Source organism: Bactrocera neohumeralis, chromosome 4 (genome assembly GCF_024586455.1).
Source record: "Bactrocera neohumeralis isolate Rockhampton chromosome 4, APGP_CSIRO_Bneo_wtdbg2-racon-allhic-juicebox.fasta_v2, whole genome shotgun sequence".
In the NCBI taxonomy this organism is placed as follows: domain Eukaryota; kingdom Metazoa; phylum Arthropoda; class Insecta; order Diptera; family Tephritidae; genus Bactrocera; species Bactrocera neohumeralis.
Window position 1 is genome coordinate 67,927,826 of NC_065921.1, and position 21,506 is coordinate 67,949,331.

At 38.1% G+C, this 21,506-nt stretch overlaps 1 long non-coding RNA gene across 3 annotated transcripts in view; it reads right to left on the reverse strand.

Annotated features, from left to right (window-relative positions):
* Positions 1-21,506, reverse strand: part of LOC126757064 (uncharacterized) — a 238,134-nt gene that overhangs the window by 24,484 nt on the left and 192,144 nt on the right. The window lies entirely within an intron of this gene.

Sequence of the window (21,506 nt, forward strand, 5' to 3'; positions counted from 1 at the left end):
GAGCTCGTCGCTGATTCGGATTTGAAGGCCTCTGTATGGACAACTTTCAGCTTCTGGGCCAGATGAGATAAGCACCACGCATTTAAATGATGATAGTCTCAAGCTATTTGAGGATGTATTTTTTTCCATACGAATTTAGATCTAGAGAGCCAATACTTCGCTAGGATCCGATACACAGAAATGTTCTTCAGTTCACTAAAGTGAAGTCTACCGACCTCAAAACAGAATTCATCCTCCCATGTGCGCCCAGAGCTTAGCATTTTATTATCCACATTGTGATTAATTTTTATTCACACCACAACATTTTCCTACTAGTCCTAAACTTACACATCATTTACCTCTCCAATAATCTTATTTATATATTTCCTTTGCGAAGGTGCGATTATTTACGCTTGCTGACCATTATTTGTGCCGCTTTCTGGGCATTTATTTCATTGCTAATAGATTTTGCTATTTGTTTTTTCTTCACATGTCGTCGCACTCATACGTCATATTGACGAAAAAACGAAAAAACGGTGCAAGTAAATTCATTGAAAGGAAAATAACTGTTGCTCACTAATAATTCAGCTGGAAAAGCTGTCATTACTTTAATTATTTTTAATAATTTAAGCAGAGTGAAACTAAAAAAACTTAGTTTGGGTATTGCTAAGGTTAGTTTAGATTAATCTGATAGACCAGTAAGCCATGCATCGACCAATTTTGGTCCTTTGCGATACCAGATGGAGTTCAGTTGCTAAGTCCAAGAGGAGTAGTCATCCTTTAGGATGCCTGCGCTTGACGAGAATTTTAACAGATTCTGCGACCTCCAGCGGATCACACAGTGGCTGCCCCAGATGCTTACAGTGCAGTCTTGCCAATGGGAGACAAGTGCACAAGATATTCTCCGTTGTTTCCCTGGTGCCCTGCTTTAGACATTTCCCGCAGTCTGCTCGATGTGTCAGCCCCATCCTGCTTGTGCATGTCTCCATCAGACAGTGACCACTTAGTATTCCAATCATGTTCCTACAGTCCCTTTTATCGAGTGTCAAAAGGATTTTTGCATACTTCCGATGTACTGTTTTTCACATGACTTTTGCAGTCCTGCACCAAGGTAGCTCGTCCCATCGGGTTTTTATTTTCTTTACAATGCTTCTGTAGAGATCGTCGTATAGACAATACATGGCTTTTCTAATGTTGATTACGTTTTTGGATTTTAACCGTACACCATTCTTGGCAATTTCGTCCACTATTTCATTGCCCTTAATGCCTTTGTGGTCCGATACCCAGTAGAAGTGAAGTTGCTAACTTCTGACAAAACTTTCCACTGCTGCCCTGCGTCCCGAGACACTTCTGACCGTTATGCGATACTAGGTTGCTGCCTTCATTCCACTTGGCTATCAACGTAGATGTTGACTCTGGAATTGCCTGCAGGTGCATTAGAGACTAGCTCCGCGACTTTCGCAATAGCGTTGTTGTCTTATGCCTAACTCTGGACAGTGTATTCTCGCACCAGCTCCATCGTCTATTTTAGAGGTATCAGTACAGATTTTTAGAGTGTTGCGCGTAGCTAACATACTTTTACGTCAGCTACCTTTTTCTATGTTTACCTTGAACATTCTTTCTCAGTTGGAAAGTGGTGTCATGTAGTCATGTAGCAGGTCCGGTGGTGGTCATAATACACCTAATGGTCACTCACCCGTTATTAAGATGGCAATATCGTCCGCATGTGCCACTATCCCAGGGGCTTTGTCTTCAACTTTCTTTCTTGGTCATTTTAGCGTCATTCTATTCTGCTCTTATCCGTCGAAAGGCTTCTGAGCTAGCGTTGCATATCAGGATCAACACCAATTGACTGGATACTATTCGGAATAGACTCTATAGAAACGTTGATCAACTCTCAGTATACTCGTATGGCCAGGAATGCTCCAAGAGTGTATTCCTTATATTCAAGAGAAGGGCGATATTAAACGCCAGTGTATAGAGTGCAGTCTTTATTGATAAGACTTGGACAAGCTTCGAGGAGACATTGCGGCTCTAATGTGCGCGTCCAAGGTCTTCTTTAACGTTTTCAGGAGAAGCATAATAAGCTAAGCATATAGGCCTAAACTCTTTCCACTGCTGGGGTTGTTTCTACCTGCCTCCGGTACGAAAACTACCCTAGCCTCTTTACATGAATGTGGTACATGGCTGAGCTTCATGCATCCCCTAAAAATCGCTTTTAGCCATTGCACAGATAGACAGAGCGCATTGTGTAGCATTCCGTGCACGTACCGGAAGATTTGTATGGGTCATTCTATTTTATTGTCCATAAAGATGTGTTCGGGAACGTTTGCCGCACTACTACCTTCGTAGCCAGGACTTATCGCGTCTTGTAAAGTGCACACTGACTAAGTCTTCCAATAAGTCCTGGAAGTTGTCTGTCCACTCTCCAGCACTTTGACGAATTAGACCAGACGGAGCGGAGCTTTCGAATAGTGAAGAGCTGTATTTAGGGCTTTTGTAAATGTAGTAAACTCTTCATGTGAGTTATACACTCAAGGTCTAAGTTTCTTGCATAATAGTATCAGCCTATAGAAATGAATTTATTTTATAAGTACGATTTAAGCTTCTTCGTGTAAATTTTTTAGAAATTGTTTAAACCAGAATGAAGAAAAAAACCCAAAACTTCTTTCGGATTGTTATACTAAGCCAGATAGAAAAAAGGCAACCAACTTAATTTCATAGATTCTAAGATTTAAAGCTTGGAAGCTCATGTGCAGATTCCCAACGAGCTGGTGGAAATACAAATGAAACGCCTGAGCAAAGTTTTATTGACTCACTCATCTTGTATTCTCTAATTTTCCGTAAAATTTCCTTCACTATCGGTATACTAGTGAATTGCATTTGCCCGTATAGATGAAAAACTAATATTTGCTTTCATAAATGAACTCATTCTTTAGCGGTATCTACATATGTATATCAACGCTCGTTGGTGTGAATGTAAAGTCGACTGGAGTCGTTTGAGTGTGAAAATTATGATATTATTGAACGAGTGGACACATTTAACGACAGTTGTAAATAACAGATATTTTACTACGGTAAATGTGTGAAAAGAACACACAGTGAGAGAAAAAGTGAAGGAGATGTGAGCAGTGAGCATGCAGCAGTCAAATACACTTACAAACATACAAAATTAAATAAATTTTTCACTTTAGCACAATCAAACATACATACGAATACATGTGCGCTTCTATGTGTATAACGGTAAATGAATATGTTTACACAAAGTCAGCGATAAATATGGTTATATGAAATTTCATATATTTTTTCAGCGTTAAAAGTAATTTATATGCAAGTGTAGACGAAAATTTACACACACATACATACACACGTGGGGGATACTTACAACAACACCAGTTCGTATAAGGCAAACAAGTAAATGAACAAGTGTCCGAAATGAATGCAGTCAAGGCACCGACGACAATGTAATTACATTTGTAATATGTGTATGTGCATTTGTAGATATGTATGTATATGTACGAGTGCTTATATACCCACACACACATAGAAGCACTTAAATCGATGTGTACATATGTATATGCAAATATGCAATCATAACTGACATTGAGAAAACAAATAAACCGATAGAATTGACATTTGCGTGCACATACATACAGACAAACATTGATAACTATGTATAGTATATATGCCATACGCATATGTGTGTCTGCTTATGCATTGTGTGTTAACAGTGTAAGAAATGTCTGTAGACAATTCCAATCAGCAAAAGCACAACTGCACAAGTGTTGAAGGACAACTGTTTGCATAAATGTGTAAGTATGTATGTGAGCACGCACACATGTTTCTTAATGACACAGAAATTTGGTTAACGCACAGTGGGATAATACTGCATAAACTGAGAAAAAAATGCACGTCGAACAAGTAAGGAAGAGCTAAGTTTCGAAATTCGAAAGAACATTACTTGGCTTTAAATTCTTGAAGATTATCTCTTTCAACTGTTGGCGGCGTTCGAGCATTTCGGCTGTTAATTGGCGATTGACACACGTGACGTTCTGCTCCAAAGCCTGAAACGAAGCGGGATTGTCAGCATCTGATGACTTGCGATTTTCATGTCCCAACGGGAACAAATGGATTATTTCAACATTTAAAATTCCAAATGTTGAAAGCATTGAAATTCCTTCTCCACCTATCCCTTTGAGTGAATCTTTCAACTCTGCTTCCCTCGGCGTGCTACAAGTCGAATACTTTGTTAGAGTGTTTTCGTCCATTCATGACATGATTCTCTGGCGTAGACGTTGTCTTTTAATTCGCTGAACTATGTCAATGTCGTCATATATCTCATACAGCTCATCGTTCCATCGAATGCGATATTCGCGATAACGCGCTAAGGACGACATAAATGCAGAACTTTGAGAAACTAAGACGTCGATGGATAATTTACAAAAAAAAATTTGCAGAATACATGCCCAGAAGAGTCAGTGATGTCCAGAAGTCCAAAGGAAAGTAAGCAAAATGCTAGAATGAATTTTAGTTTAGTTTATGTACATAGATTTTAACTTTACAAACTCTGTTGGGAAAAAAATGAGAGAATTTTTAGTTTATGTGAATTATTTTTAGCTGTGTGTACTTTTTGTTTATTATTTTTTTTTTTTAAGCTAAAAGTTAAACTCTTATAATAAAAGCCTTGAATTCTGTAATACAACTTTTTATTGTTGCAATAAAGACTGCGTTGTTATAAACACTTTAATATTGATAAAACTGCTGTTTACTTATTTTTGACGCTCACAGTATATTCAACGCTCGTTTGTGTGAATGTAAAGTCGACTGGAGTCGTTTGAGTGTGAAAATTATGATATTATTGAACGAGTGGACACATTTAACGACAGTTGTAAATAACAGATATTTTACTACGGTAAATGTGTGAAAAGAACACACAGTGAGAGAAAAAGTGAAGGAGATGTGATCAGTGAGCATGCAGCAGTCAAATACACTTACAAACATACAAAATTAAATAAATTTTTCACTTTAGCACAATCAAACATACATACGAATTTTACATATGCGCTTCTATGTTATAACGGTAAATTCTTGTTTACACAAAGTCAGCGATAAATATGGTTATATAAAATTTCGTATATTTTTTCGCCGTTACAAGTAATTTATATGCAAGTGTAGACGAAAACTCACATACACATACATACACATGTGGGGAATACTTACAACAACACCAGTTCGTATAAGACAAACAAGTAAATGAACAAGTGTCCCGAAATGCATCGACACCGACGACAATGCAATTACACTATTTTAATATGTATGTCGTATGTATATGTGGAAGTGCTTATACTTAAATCGATGTGTACATATGATATGCAAATATGCAATCAGAACTGACATATAAACCGATATACATCCTGCATGTTCAAGTCACAAAAATTACGATGAGTCCACCGGCCCACAAGCCACACCAAACCGTTTTTTTTCTGAATGAATAGGCAGCTCTTGAATATCTTCACGTTGCTCTTCGTCCTTAATGCGGCAATGAGCCATAAGTGGGCATCACCGCTGAACAGAGCATGGCTAAAAACTTGTCTTCAAACTGTGTGTGTAAGAGCTCATGTGAGCGAAACGATGTCATCTTGGGAAGGTCGAGCGGCTTTGGTTCTTGCTCAAGCTGGGATAATACTGCTTAATTTGGTATCGACATAAAAAGACAAGTCGTTCCTTACGTCAGTCCGAATTGCTACGTACGTCGCCGAATCGATTCTCCACGGTCTTCGTGTACACTCTCAGCTATGGCTGCTATACTTTCTTCACTGCGTACTGGACGTTGTCTATTCGGTCGAGTATTAATAAGTAATGAATGCTGAGTCTCAAGATGAGTGATGGTGTTGCGAATAGTAAACACAGGAGCGCGCAAAACACATACTTTACAGAACATGAATTTTCGTAATAAAGTTGAACGATCTGTTAACATTTTTCAGGCTTAAGTCTTTCCATGATAAAATGCCAAACATTACTGAACAAAAATAAGATAACAAAAAAGGGCTACTGAAAGGTGTACCTCTACTTGGAGCAGGCGTTATGTTTTCGTTAAATATCATTTTGTGGGCGAGGAAATGATTATTTTCAACTGCGCCCTTTTGCATTATCAACTCTCCTTAGGCGCTATATACCCAGTATCAGCAAGATATCTCAATATTTATAGGGTTTTTTCCGGGAAGTAATAGGACTGACTGAAAACTGTATTGAACCAATCGTTACAATTATTTAAAAGTTTCAACATAGGGTTCTTCTGTGTCGATACAGCACTGCCAGCGCGATTTCCAAGCATTGAAGGCATCACGTAAGGCATAGCCTTGAAAGCCGAGGTCTCGGGATCTTACTCAAACATCCAAAACTCGCCACCTGTGATTACATTATTCAAAAATTGAGGTTCACTTTCACACCTGTTCAAATTTTCTTAGCACACTTCCACTTGCCGCAATTTCTTGTGGGCAGTGAGCACTTTTGGCACCATGTTCGCGAACACTTTGCGCATGTCCAAGTGCTAAGACACAATGGCATGAACCACAGATTTTGACAAATTTAACATCTAGGCAATTAAACGAATATTTCGTCGATGGTCTGAGTTCAAAACTTTGCGCACACGAGTCACATTGTCGGTGTTTGTCGAAGACGCAGATCTTCCAGCGCAGTCTTCATCAGCGACATCTTCCCGGCCCTCCAAAAAGCCCTGGTGCCACCGAAACACACCATTTCTTGCTAAAGCAATATCTGAGTAAGCTTGATTGATCATATCAAACGTCTCTGTCGCAGATTTACCGAGTTTCACACAGAATTTAATCGCGTACCTCTGCTCTAACGAACGCTGCATTTTCGACTTGCACCACTCACAGAAAAACGTCACGCGAAAATGTTTGTTCTGACTCTCCAGGTGCTTAGAAACAACTCACCAGCCGCTCGTTTTTAAGCTAAGAACGCCCTCTACCGAATCCAGCGGATCGCGGCGGAAGAAAATCAGTCTATTACTTTCCTGTACGTAAGTTATTGCTTCAACGGACAGACAGCCGAACGAACAGACAGTCGGATTTCAACTAACGTTGTCAACCTGATCACTTATATATATATAAATATATCTCTATATCTCTGTTCGGCTATAATCGCGTAAGCGGTGACTACGCCGGTAAAGAAGAAGATATCTCTATATCTATCTCGATTAATTTTGGGTAATAGAAACAACCGTTCTATGAACAAAACTATTATATAGTACTCTTCAGCAACATCTTGCCACTACATCCAATTACATGCAGAAAATATTTTAACATTCTCAATGTAAATGTAAACCGATCTGTAGGTCTTATAATGAAAATAACACAAATTTCGGATTCATTGATAGTTTTTCATGTATCATGTCTGTCGCAAAAGAAACAGGACTGTTATAAAAACAACAAAAAATTAATATTTTTCAATAGTTATATTTTTTTATTCAAAGTAGTTTCCTTGTACTTCGATACAGCGTTTAGCCCGGTCAATTAGCATTTCAAATGAGTTTTTAAGGTAATTTTTCGGAATGCTTTTGAGAATATCAGTCGTCGCCTTTTGGATAACTGAAATGTCCTGAAACCAGTGTCCTTTCATGGGCAAATGAAGTTTTTCAAATAGGTAAAAATCACAGAGTGCCAGATCAGGTGAGTAGGGTGAGTGATTAACGGTTAATATGGAGTTTTTTGTCAAAAAATCAGTGACAAGCGTCGACCGATGACACGGCGCATTATCGTGCAACAGGCGCCAGAACCCTGCCTCACGGTATTGTGGTCGGGCACGACGAATGCGTGACAAAAGACGCTTCATAACACCAAGGTGAAACACAGCATTAATCGTTTGGCCAGGTGGGACGAACTCTCGGTGTACAATACCCTCGGAATCGTAAAAACAAATCAGCATTGTCTTTATTTTTGACTTCTGAAGACGACCGACTTCTGATCGTCACAGAGGTCCTCACGACCTTCTTGGAATCGCTTAAACCACTCATGCACATTACTACGGGATAGGCACTGATCACCATAAACTTTTTCATCATTTGAAATGTTTCAGTAAACGTTTTCCCAAGTTTAAAACAAAATTTAATATTTGCTCTTTGCATTTTACGACCGATGACCAAAAGCTGCTGTCACTTTTTGATCGATAACATCGATTGTAGTTATCCAATTGTCTTAAAATTTTACGAAATGTCAACAAGAGATCAAGCTTTTTATTTCATATACCCACTAATAGGTGGCGCCACCAGAAACAGTTATATTTAAAAAGTTCTGCTTCTTTTGCGACAGACCTTGTATATAGTTTTAAGCAAATATATGTGAAACATCACTATCATAAAGGGTTAGATATAATCAGGAAGACATTTATGACTACCGGTCTGAAGTCACTACAGATATATGACAAACAACAATGGTTGATCCAAAGTTGGATACACTTACTGCTCCTATACTAGAGAATTCGGTAATTATAGGAGAACCATAATTAATTTCTATGACTTCGTGATATTTGAGTAGAAATCGGGGATGTAAAAAGAATGGGAACTTTAGCAAAAATAATATTAACAACTTTTATCAGGCCACATTAGACATTTACATTGCGAATAAAATCTATAAAAATAAACAGTGCATCGATTTTTTGGTTTTAACCGTCGATGTCTCATTCTAGAAGTAATTTTAGTGAATATTAAAAAATACCGAATCTAATTTTCAACTTTCCAACTTCTGCCAGCAATAACCCACTGTGCAACATGACGTGGCAAGTGTGACTGTGAGTAAGGTGGCAAATGAGAGTGCAATGTGTCGGACAAAGTGCAAACACTGTATGATTTATCATTTTAATTGTATTGGCAAACGCTATAAAGTATACATACACATACGCACACGTGTACTGTAACGATACTGGTACGATGTGTTTTTGTAACAACAAATATAGGTATGTATGTGTGCAGCAAATGCAGGCGCATTGATTTCAATTTTGATGCAAATGAGTTATACCCTATGGACAATGAGGTGAGGGAAGCCGATCCAAATGGACAAACAACAAAATGAACACAAACAAGCGCACATACACCTGCACAAAAACGTGCATGAATGTAAATTTGTGTTTGTGCTTGAGCACATATTTGTGCATTAATAACGGTATGTTAATTTGGCGGAGCTCTACTCACAATTTTAAGGGAAGCTTAAGACTTTCTCTGAATCGCAAAATATTTGGACCGCAAAACGCTTAACTCTCTTATGAGTATCAATCTTATGAGTATCAAATTTGAAAATTTGTATTTGCTTTTGCATAAACCATTTAACCGAACTAAAGCATTTGCAAAGTGTTCAGCATAATCGGCGTTTTGCGGTTAGTTGCTTAACAAAACCCTAACCTCAAGGATTTACATTTTGAAGAAAAAGGCACATAAATTGACCGACAGATGGCACTCAACATTTAAGAATAATTTATATTGTTTCTTCGATTCTGTCAATACATAATAATTACATTCGCGATATAAAAAAAGAGTATTCGGAAATGAAATGTATGCATTACGTAACTTCAAGTTCCTCCTTAGAGGAAAGAACGTTGGTTGAACCATAGCATCTAAATTTTGTATAATGAAAATATGCCTTAAAAAATGTTTAAATTACGTTTAAGCTCTTTTAATCGGTTCTAAATTCTTAGCTTAGCAACTAAAATAACGATCAAGCCCCAACTAGGGCTTTCACATGGGTAGACTTCATCTGGCTATATCCACTCGCAAAAATAGCAAAAACTAGCAAAAATATCTACAGTTTGTTAAAACTAATAATATTTAATAAAATAGTGCAATAAATTGCCGACGATTAGCATTTAAGCTAGAGATTTAATGATGAGCAGATATAAGCCGAGGCAACTATCAGATATGCCAAGGAAGCTGGTTATGAAAAACAAACACAGACCAGACAAACGAGCTGTCCGTTGAAGAGAGGTTACTGAACTAGTTATTGGCAAAGACTACAAATACCTTTACAGATGAAATTATAGATGACGTGTCGGAAAATTTTTGTCCTCCACCAGACGTAAAAGACTATTTTACAGTTTGTCAACATTCCATTTTCTAACAAACTCAACTTGTCTTTTCTTTTCCTACAACCTCCAAAAAAATGTTTATTCTGATTTTGGTCAGTCAGTTTGAAAGACAGTTATATGCTATAGCGATGCGATCTAAACAATACGTTCGGCGATTGTAGCGATGCTTTGGATAATAATATATGCTAAATTTCGTGACAAAAGAAAATAAAAAAATGTTTTAAACACCTTGACTGGAGTTTGATCGACATCAGTAGCTCCGACAAATGATCAGTTTCTTCGGAAAAAAAGTTGGGTGTAAAATTTAAGATTGAGACGAGTTGACTTTCGAGAGGGCTATATCGACTCAGGTCGTGACGCTGATCATTTAGGTTTATACACATACTATATATGATAAATAAATCGAGGGCTAGAGAATGTTCGTTCTCCAAAAACTTTGCGAACAGGATGAGTTTCAGAAAAACTCAACCCCACAAAACCCCCCACATTATCTAAAAAAACACAATAATGATATTTAGATCTAAACGAAAATAATTTGACGACCATTCACACCGTCTCTCACCGAAGATGGTTTGAAAGCAATAATTGTGGACAGGAAAAAGCAAAAGTCCAAAAATAAAACGATGTTATTTTATCGAAAGATCTGCATTACTGAGTGGATTCATGTGTAAAAGTTCACGCAATTGAGGAAAGTTCCCTGAGCACCATTCATTTAGGAGAGGCCAGAAATGATTATTTTATATATAGATCAAACAGCTCACGACTCTTGGTCTCAGACCAAGTATCCTCTGGGTAGCCAAAAACATACGTTAGCTAACGCGAGAAAGCGAATCATCCCTCCCCAGGGTTGTGCGCTGGGTCAGGAACCTGTAACGTACCCCCCACCCAATGAAATGACGGGTCAAGAACTGAGACTAGTGTGTCCTTGTGACATTTACTATAAAGGAAGCGCAAATTCGGTGTGATATTCGTTGTGAGAGAGAGACTCAGTCGTCGCGTCCACAATCCGCATAAGTGCGAAATCTTCCAACACAACACTGATTTGGGCCCACGCCATCGACGTATAAGAAGGTCGATGTGACCTAAGATGTCTTTTATGACCGCTTGGAGGGCACCTGTGAGGGTAGCCCCAGCCACGATGTCAAAATCGCGATTTGCGACTTTAATGTCAGGGTGGACAAAGAAAGTATCTTTGGTACAATGGTCGGTTAATACAGCCTCCTTCCTGAAATATCCCCAAAATGCGTTGAAGCTGATCAATTTTGCCGGGCCCGAAATATGGCTATCTGTAGTACTAGATTCCAGCATAGGAAAATTCTTCAAGCTACCTGGCTGTCTCCGGATCGGAATACCACCAAGCATATCGATCATGTTTTGATAGACGGAAGACACATCTCCAGTGTTTTAGACATGCCGCCATTCCGAAGTTCCAGAATTGAGTCGGATCACTACCTTGTTGAAGCAAAGATTCGCACCCGCCTATGTCTAGCGAAAAACGCACGTCAACAAACGCAAAAAAAGTTCGACGTCGAGAAGCCGGAATCAGCAACTCGATAAAAGGGAACTGTGGGACGGTATTTCAAGCTCCTTACTTATGGATGCAAACGAACCATTGGTTTTCGGAAAAGGCAACAAAACAGCTGTTATGTTGAGGAGTGCCGTATCGCAGTGGAGAGAAAAAAGACTGCCTACCTCGCAACGTTACAACTGACCACAACATGTGCGGGTTGAAATAAGTACCGTGAGTTGAAGAGGAAGCGAGACACATTTATAGATTAAAAAAGAGAGAAACGGTCGGACGATTCCCCTATCGATGACTATAGAGTGGACATTCTAATGCCCGATTATAAATAGTTCGAATAGCAATTACCCATCTGAAGAACAACAAAGTTACGAGTGCCGAAGGGTTGCCGGCCAGCTATTCAAATACGGCGAAAAACTGATAAGAAGCATGCATCAGGTTCTTTGTTGAATATGGTCCGACGATATCTTAATTTGGTATTCCCGCTATACTAATAGGGCTGTACAAACTGACGGTGAGCAATATCAAAAGCACCGTCATGATCGGAAATGACCTCTCCGAGCCGTTCGATATCAAACGAGGTTTCAGATAAGGGGACTCCTTATAAAGTGACTTCTTCAGTCTACTCCTAGAGAAAAAATTCGAGCTGCAGAGCTGAATAGGGAAGGTACAATTTTCTATAAGAAGTACAACTGCTGGGGTACACCAATGGTGTTGATATCATCGCCCAAAACACCCGCGCCGTTAATTCTGCTTTCTCCATACTGGGGAAAGAAACGAAGCAAATGGGTCTGGTAGTGAATGAGAACAGGACAAAATACCTCCTGTCATCAAACAAACAGTCGTCACACTCTCGACTTGGCTCCCACGTCACTTTTGACAGATCTTCGAAGTTGAAGATAACTTCGTTTATCTTAGAACCAGTATTAACACCAATAACAATGTCAGCCTCGAGATCCAACGCAGAACCACTCTTTCCAACAAGTGCTACTTCGGACTGAGTAGGCAATTGAGAAGAACAAAGACCAAATTCTACAAGCCACTCATCATCCCAGTCCTTCTGTATGGTGCGGATGTATGGACGATGACAACATCTGATGAGTCGGCGCTACAAGTTTTCTAGCAAAAGGTACTACGTGGGATTTATGGTTCTTTGCGCACTGGCAACAACAAATACTGCAGTCGTTGGAACGATGAGCTTTGTGAGATATCCGACGACAGTATCAGTGAATTAAAAGACAGCGGCGACGCTGGCTAGATCATGTTGTACGAGTGCACGAAGATAGTATTCGGCGTAGTACCTGCCGGGGTAAGCAGACAAAGAAGAATATCTAAACTCCATTGGAAAAAGCATGTCGAATTTCGTGAAGATACCATTTCAAATGAGGAAGTTTCCCATGCAAGAATTTGATTCCGATCATTCAGTTTGTATGGCAGCTATATGTTATAGTGGTTCGATATCGGCAGTTCCGACCAATGAGCAGCTTCTTGAAGAGAAAATGACGTTTGCACAATTTCAAAACGATACCATAAAAACTGAGGGACTAGTATATATACCGACAGGCGGACAGACAGATAGACAGACAGACGGACATGGCTAAATCGACTTAGCTCAACAAACTGATCATTTACATATATACCTTATAGGGTATCCGGCGCTTTCTTCTGGGTGTTACAAACTTCGTGACAAACTTAATATACCCTGTTCAGGGTATAAGGTGCTTTGGGCCGAACCACTTTGACAAAATATATATCTGAAGGATACTTCAATTTAAGTAAATACTAAAAGTATGAGTAGTATTTTTTAAGTATTTTCATCGATTCAAGGACAATATGATGCTTAACAAACAAAAGAGTTTTAAGCTGAAAGAAAAGAATGCAAAAATTTAACGACATTCAACTACGATGGTGGTTAACTTTGTAGTTTTATTACCCTTCCAGCATTTACCGAAGCTTTACAGGAGAAACCATGCAGCTTTTGCGGCTTTACTTAAACAATAAGAGATAATAAGATATAAGAAATCAATAAGAAGCGGAAATAAATAAAAACAAAGAAAAGAAGTTAAGGAGTGAACAGAGCGGGCAGGAGCAAAGTATTGACCGAACGAAAGGTTATCGAACTCGCCACATACAAAAACAGTGACAATAATGATATAAAAACCCAGTGAGAGAGAGAGAAGCTTTGAATGGGGTTTAAGGAAAGGAAATTATTATTATTTGGAGAAAAATATGTATGTAGCACATCACATATAGAGCATAACGAGGGAGCACACAGTTCTTACTAAAGTTAAAGCCAGTTGAGCTCGTGAAACTGCAAAGTTGGCAAAATTAAATCAATGCGCGCCAAACGAAAGTGGGTAATAAAATCAAAGCAGTGAGGAGCATAATAAAAGCTGAATAGAGAAAATATATAAACACAAAGTGATATTGTGGATTGCGTACTATACTAGAATTGCTACTGGGGATGTATGTACATACACGAGCATGTGGGTTATTTTACTGACGTGCCCCTACCGTCCAACTTAACGCAATAAAATCAGTAAAAGTTTTCCCTCTGAATCATTGGTGACTACTAGGGGTACGAGTAAGCTAAGTATTTGTTAAAGATGCCCGCCCAGCAAATATTTTAGCGAAGAGTTGAAAAATTCTCGGATTTTTTTTTATGGACTAATTTTTAAGGTTAGATTTAGTTTCGAAGTTACGTTGGTTATCTTGAGGTTAGTTTGGAATCAAGTAAGGTTAGACTAGACTAAAGAAAACACTTTTAAATGATGATAGACTAGGTTAAGTTAGGTTAGTTTAGAAAATCTGAGAAAATCTCTGAAGCTTAATCAGGTTTGGTTAAGTGAAGTTGTATTAGGAAAGATTTAGTTGGGTATTAAGTGAAGATATCAAGGTTAGATTTGGCTTAAGTAAAATAGTAATGCAGTTAGATTAAGAATTGAAGGGCTAGATCAGATTTTTGAGCAAAGCTAGCTTAGGTTAGGTTTGGCTGAACAGTCTACAAGATTCAGTTATTGGGAATATTCTCCTTATTACTGTACCATCTGCTTATTTTTTCATCCTTGGTACGCAAGCTCGTGTTGACTGGGTTCTAGTTTAACTATACTTTAGTTCGTTTTACTGTTTCTACATATAAAGTGGCTAAAATATGCTTTACTCATATGAAAGGGAGAATATATGTACAGATATTGGCCGCAATGGCTGTCAACGACCTACGATGACTCATAAAATTGTATGGTAGCGCCATAAAATCAAAATTGCCAATTGTCATTTAGTGGATTTAAATAAGAAGATACAGTTAGCATGGCAAACCAAATGAATGACGTTTGGATGTCGTTACGCCTTGCTATGTGTGCTGAAAACTAGTAATCGAAACAAATAAAAATTAATAACGGATATTCTTCTCGAAAGCAGCGGTTAATAATGATACAGAAGCCTTTGTACTTTCAAACTAAATCTTGGCGTTTCATAGAACTAAATTAAAAAGTAGTCAAACACCTGAAGAGACCACTCAAGCAAGGATCTTCAATGACTGGGCTGACACGTGATATTATATAAGGAGGTGTGAACGGACGCGTGAGTTAACCTTGAAAAAAAGGGCTGTCAGGCGATTAAGGCGAAAGTTTCAACGCGCACTACGGTCCAATTCTGACAGACTGTCCCAGCTTAGGAATGAATTTAGTTGTGCGGTTAGGAAATATAAAGAGATGTTACTAACAATTAAAGAAGAAGACTGGAGGAGTTTTTTCAGAGAGAATAGGAACAACCCCTGGTCAGGTCTAAAGGGCCTGCTGGGGTCGTAAACGGAAGGATGGCACTCTGTTATAATCGCGGAGAAAGTGATCGAGGGATCTGTTTGATTCGTTATTTTTCTGGTCTGAGCTGCAGGTACCTCAATCCATGAAGTACTTATTCCTCCATTAGATGATGGGGAGTTGGGTTAGGCCTTTGACCTGGTTACGTCAAAACGGTCCCGCGAGTTTGATGGTTTAAACGGAGAGATGTGGAAAAACTTGTGGAAGATCATTCGAGAATACTTGGAGGCCATTTATAAGAAGTACGTCTAGGAGGGATACTTTCCACGGGAGTAGAAAATTAGGGTTGTTCCTCTCCTAAAGTTCCCTGATAAGATCAGGAGTGATCCTCTTTCTTTTCGCAGTATGGGTTCAGGAAAGGACGCAGTATAGAGGATACATGATTTCATGTCCAGAATGTTGTTAGGAAGAATGTCAATAAATATTTCCTTGGAATTGGAAGCATTATGATGGACTCTCTGCTTGGGCAGCTCGAGCCACTCTGTAAGAGTTGTGCGTATGCGAACGACCTTCTTCTTCTGGTCGAAGGTCGCTCGCGGTTAGTGTTAGAGCGGATGGGAGAACAATTTTTAGAAATTGTAAATATTTAGGGCTTACGCAAGGGGGTGAACATGTCGAAGGAAAAAACGTTGACAATGCTGCTTAAGGGCATTTTGCTGGGTAATTGAGGTCACGAACGTCGTGCTGTTTGCACCATATATCGTGGTTTATTTGTGGCCTGTGCCACTTATTGAGCCGCTGTATGGTGGGAAGAAACCACGACTGTCTTGGGGTGGCAAAAACTCTTCTCACTACAGCGTTGAATGATGCTTACCTCTTTGCCTGTATGTCGCACCGTCTCAACGTATGCTATGCTGGTTTTGTTAGGTGCACCCTCTCTTGACCTGATTGTCACACAGCGTGCTGTTACATTCAAGTTACGAGAGGCCTGAGTATACCATTGCTGCGGAATAATTTCATTTCCGATGATGATGAGGAAAGGGAGAGATATCTAGAGTGCAGGAGGCTTCTAGATGATAGGTTTAGATTTAGGCGGCAAGACCATTAGTACAATAGTCCTAACGGTCGAGTGACTTATGAGTACATACGGGACGATAGGTTTGTCGAGCGTAATCCAGGCTTCAGATTCTGTCTGTGTGCTTACGAGACATAGGCTTCAGAATGCTTTTTTGCACTTATCTGATAGGTCGGGGTGTTCCTGTGGAGCGCGGATAGAGGATTTGGTGGATTTTAATGCAGAAAGCCCGATGTACTCGGACATTTGAGATCTGGTGGTATGTGGATTAGCTAGACTGATGGACTTTTAGATGTTAGCTATGTGGTCTCCACTAGTCGGAATGCCAAACAGTTAGGGTCGTTTGTGCGTGAATTGTTTAGACGCAATGGCATTTAACTGGATATTGGTTGGTTAATGAGTCCATTCCACACTCTTTATTTGTACTGAACTGAAAACGTCTGAAATTTGGCAACCACGTTCATTTGTCCAAAGGATCAGTGAAATTATCACTATAATAGACAAGTTTGTTCAGAACGAACCACAATAACAAACTCTTATAGAACCAATGAAAACCTTAAGTTCTTGCTAGAAAAACCCTTTTTATTTGTCTGCGAAAATATCTGTTCCCATGCAAATTTGTACATTTATTATGACAAAGTCTTTAAACTACAACTTCTGAAATATGTTTTGAAAGAAATTTTTCAAATTTGTTCATAATCGACTTTTACCCGATTTTATCAACTAATTAGTTCTTCTTCATATCCAGGTGATTTTTAAGGATACTTTTTTAAAAACGCATAAAATGAAAATCTCATCACTTTATTTGAAACGTTTCGATTGGTTATACATTTACTTTTTGAAGATAATTCATTTAAATGTTTCCTCCATTGAAAAATTTTGGGCCTTTTTTTTCGGCCGGAATAGCCCGATTTGTTGTCTTCCAAAGCTGAATAGTTGCTGTTTAGACTTATCAAAAAAATAGCTAAAACATTACGATGATCTTGGTCTTACGTCCATTTCAGATGAATTGTTCTCTTTTCCCCTAAAATGGCCATAGAAACTTGTGTGGAAATTCAAGTCTTTTTAAATATATTTTTGTGAAGGGTTTACTGAAAAGTCTCACCGTAACGTTGGTAACATATCTTTGAAAAACCATTTAATAAATTCCACCAGCGTAAAAAAAAATTCCAAAAATCTTTTCGGGAAAGGGCAGTTCTTGAATGACAAAATGTTTTCTGAAACCTTCAACTTCTGAAATATGTTTTGAAAGAAATTTTTCAAATAGAGTTGCCACTCGAAATTTTCATAACCCGCTTCTGTTTTAAGTTTTGCCCCATATTTACCAGCCACTAATTAGTTCTGCTTCATACAATCAATTTTATTATATTCTTATTCATGTTTTTATTAAAATTTGTCATATTATACTTTTCAGCAAAGCATTTCTCTCATTAACATGCTGTATCCTTACAATTTATGTTTCCTCCCTAGCACGTGTCCATTAAACTTTCGCTCGTTTTCATTTCGCCTTTAGTTCAACTGGCTTAAGCAAAATGGTTAATGGAAAAACACAACAAATGCAATCAAATTTTATGTTTATACATACAATACTATACATACATATATACATATACATGCATGTGTGTGTGTGCGTATTTAGTGGCTCCTACGCAAGCGTTTTTTCCACACTCAACAAACTTTATTCAATTTGCATTTATAGACGTGTCACATGGCGCATAAAGCGGGCGAAAAGGACATGACAATGAGTTGAGATACAGTAGTCAAGCACTGGCGTTCATGTGTACTATATGTGTGTATGAGTACATATATATGTACGTATGTGTTTTGTATGTATTTGTCTAGTTTTTCCAGCTATAAGCGCGTTTATTGTTTTTATTATATATAAATATATATCCATTTTGCTTACAACCGCTTTTCTAGTACTTTTTTTATTGTTTTTGTTGCGCGATTTGTCTTTCACCGCCACGCATGTCCTTTTACCACTTTTTCCCTTTTTACTTTGATTGAATTTTTTGTCTCTAGATTTTTATTTTCTCACTTCTGTGATTGCGCGTCTCTTTGGTAATTTTTGGAAATTCAATATTGGCTACAAAGCGTTTTATCAATTTGCCGCGTGGTCGCCATATATATATAGTACATGTACAGTTGCTTTTTAGATACGCAGCGTTGCATTTTATTGTTTGCATTGATAGCCACTTTTGTTATTGTTTTTTACCTCTTCCTATCAATGATCGCTTTTAGTATCTTATTTTCCTCTTTTTCATTTCTTTGATAACATGAAGAGGCTTGCCTTTAAATAATCTGGCAATGTATTCAAATCTAAATTTTCAGACCTGTGAACTTTCTTATTTAACCATGTTAGCAAAAATAGTAAGACTATCTAATTTAATTCTCGCACGAAAGCCCATTCATCAAAATATATTGGGGCTTGAGAATGACGATTACCTGTCACAAATATTACTGGCATCTTTAGCAAATCTGAAGTAAAATTTTTAAAGATCATTTGGGCCTAGAAAAGTGAAAGCACGGGTGGTTACAAAATCTTTAAATTTTTCTAAGAACAGCGTCGGGTTAACGTTTGTGAAAATAATTGTATGCTTTCCGACTACCAGGATCACATGAAACGTATTATAAGGTGAAATTGTATTTATTTTGGAAATTCTTTATTTATTCTTCCAAATCAATTTCATCCCCTTCAAAGTAATCCCCTCCCGATGCAATGCACTTATGCCAACGGATTTTCCAATCTTCGAAACACTGGTTGTAGTCACTTTCCGGGATGGCCTTCAGTTCAGTCTTCGCTGCGGCTTGAATCTCCTCTATCGTATAAAAACGGTGTCCCCGGAGCGGTCTTTTGAGCTTGGTGAACAGCCAGAAGTCGCACGGCGCCAGATCAGGTGAACACGGTGGTTGCGGAACGATATGGCTTCAGTTTTTGGAGAAATGATCACGAATTACGAGGGCAGTATGGGATGGTGCATTATCGTTGTGTAAAAACCAAGAATTGTCTTTCCACAATTATTATCCGCCTTATTAGGCGGATAGCGTTACGCAAACGACGCGTAACGTTCAAATAATATTCCTTGTTGACTGTTTGACCGGTTGGAAGGAATTCATAATGCACAACACCACGATAATCGAAGAAAACAGTCAACATGACCTTGATTTTTGAGCGACTTTGGCGCGTTTTTTTTTTCAAAAAATTCAATGTTTTCGGTACCAGTCGAGATTTGACGCGCTTGAGGCCCAAAACATCCTTCAAAATGGTATTGGCTGAGCCTTTCGATATGCCAACTTCATCAGCAAGGTCTCTAATTGTTAATCGACGGTTTTTCAACACCAAATCTTTGATTTGTTGAAGGTGAGCTTCGTCGGTTGAGGTTGATGGTCGCCCTGGACGCTCTTCGTCTTCGACACGTTCACGGCCGGCTTGGAATTGATTCCGTAAACAAAATTTAATGCAAATTCTTTGCTCAACAAATTTCGACATCGCAAAAAACGAAAAACTTACTTTTAGCAGCTCACAAAACGACACGTATCTCAAACACTAATGAATATTTTGACATGAAATTTGACATAAATATGACTGACAGTACTACCAACCTAAAAAAAAATAATTCTCCAAATCCTTCAACGCGCGCAGTTTAAATTCAAATGTCACCTTAGTTTTTGGGCTGCAGTACATGATAATTTTGTGTTGGAGCCGATGGTTAATACTCAACCACTTTCAACAAGCTTGACATTTCTGCAATATAGTGTGACAATGGGGAAAATCGAACCATAACCACGCCTAGTTCCCATATATCGCAATTCTATATTTTATATAACTCTTTCACTTCCCAGCATATAAATCTAGTACTACTGAAGCAATCGGTAGTTTCTTTTGGAGTAAAGTGCCTTTGCCGTCCAACTTACGTCGAAGAATAGTGGAATTTGGATGATAATTCGAAAGACTCTAAATACCGAATATGTGAACGTCAATGTCCTACTTATACCGGTATTTCCAATAAGGATGATAATATTTCTAAGTGTCCTTTCGGCCATTTTTAATAAGTTATGATCGGAAATTTTTCTTACCATTTCCGGTAATGCTTTAATTTTATCAAGAAAAGATACAAGAACAACGTTTACAAATTATTCAATAAGACAAACAACCGGTCGAAGTAATGAAAATAATGCTGACTTTTAGGCAAGTGTTGCTGAAGCACAAAAATTTGCCGATTCCAGAACGTTATCAAAAAATAACTTAAAAAATGAAAATGTTTTTTTTAAGAAAATCGTCTTCTCCGATGAGGGTCACTTTCATCTGAATGGTGTGAAGAAAATGCACAAATTATTCATGAACAAACATTACATTCAGCTAAATTGAAAGTTTGATTTTTTTTAGTTTGGGAAATCACCGCTTAATACTTATTTCGAAATGAAGCTGGTGATCCCGTTACTATCAATGGAGAGCGGAAGAAGTTGATCTTGACAACATCTGGTTTCAACAAGACGTGGCTATGTGCCACACAGCACGCGCAGCAAACGAATTATTGCCGAAAAAGTTTGGGTATTCGATTATTTCAAGAAATTGTGACATTGAAAGACCTACAAGTTGTGATTTAACAATTTGGGCCACTTCTTCGTGTTTGTTATTTGAGGTTATTGGTCTTTAACAATAAATCATACTCTCTTCAAGCATTAGAAGTCAATATTGAACTATTAATGACATATGACTTGATTTATTTGAAAAAGTACCCGATTTGTTTCATCGAATTCGTACCTGCAAAAGAAGTCGTGGAGCCATTTGAATGAACTTAATTTGTATCCATTGTAATTACTCTTCTTCCTTACTGGCGTAGAAAGTGCACATCGGGTCAGTACTTCTCTTTCTTCCATACACTTAATATAAGGTTTAATTTTTTTTTTCAATTGGTAATATATCATAGTATACCATAAGCAAATTAACTAAACATACTACATATGTGACATACTACAGAATGTGATTGAATCTGACTTCAGCCGCTTACTTAGTAAAATTCTTAATATTCTATTGAAATTATGTAAATAAGTTTTCTTAAACAGAACGTAATCG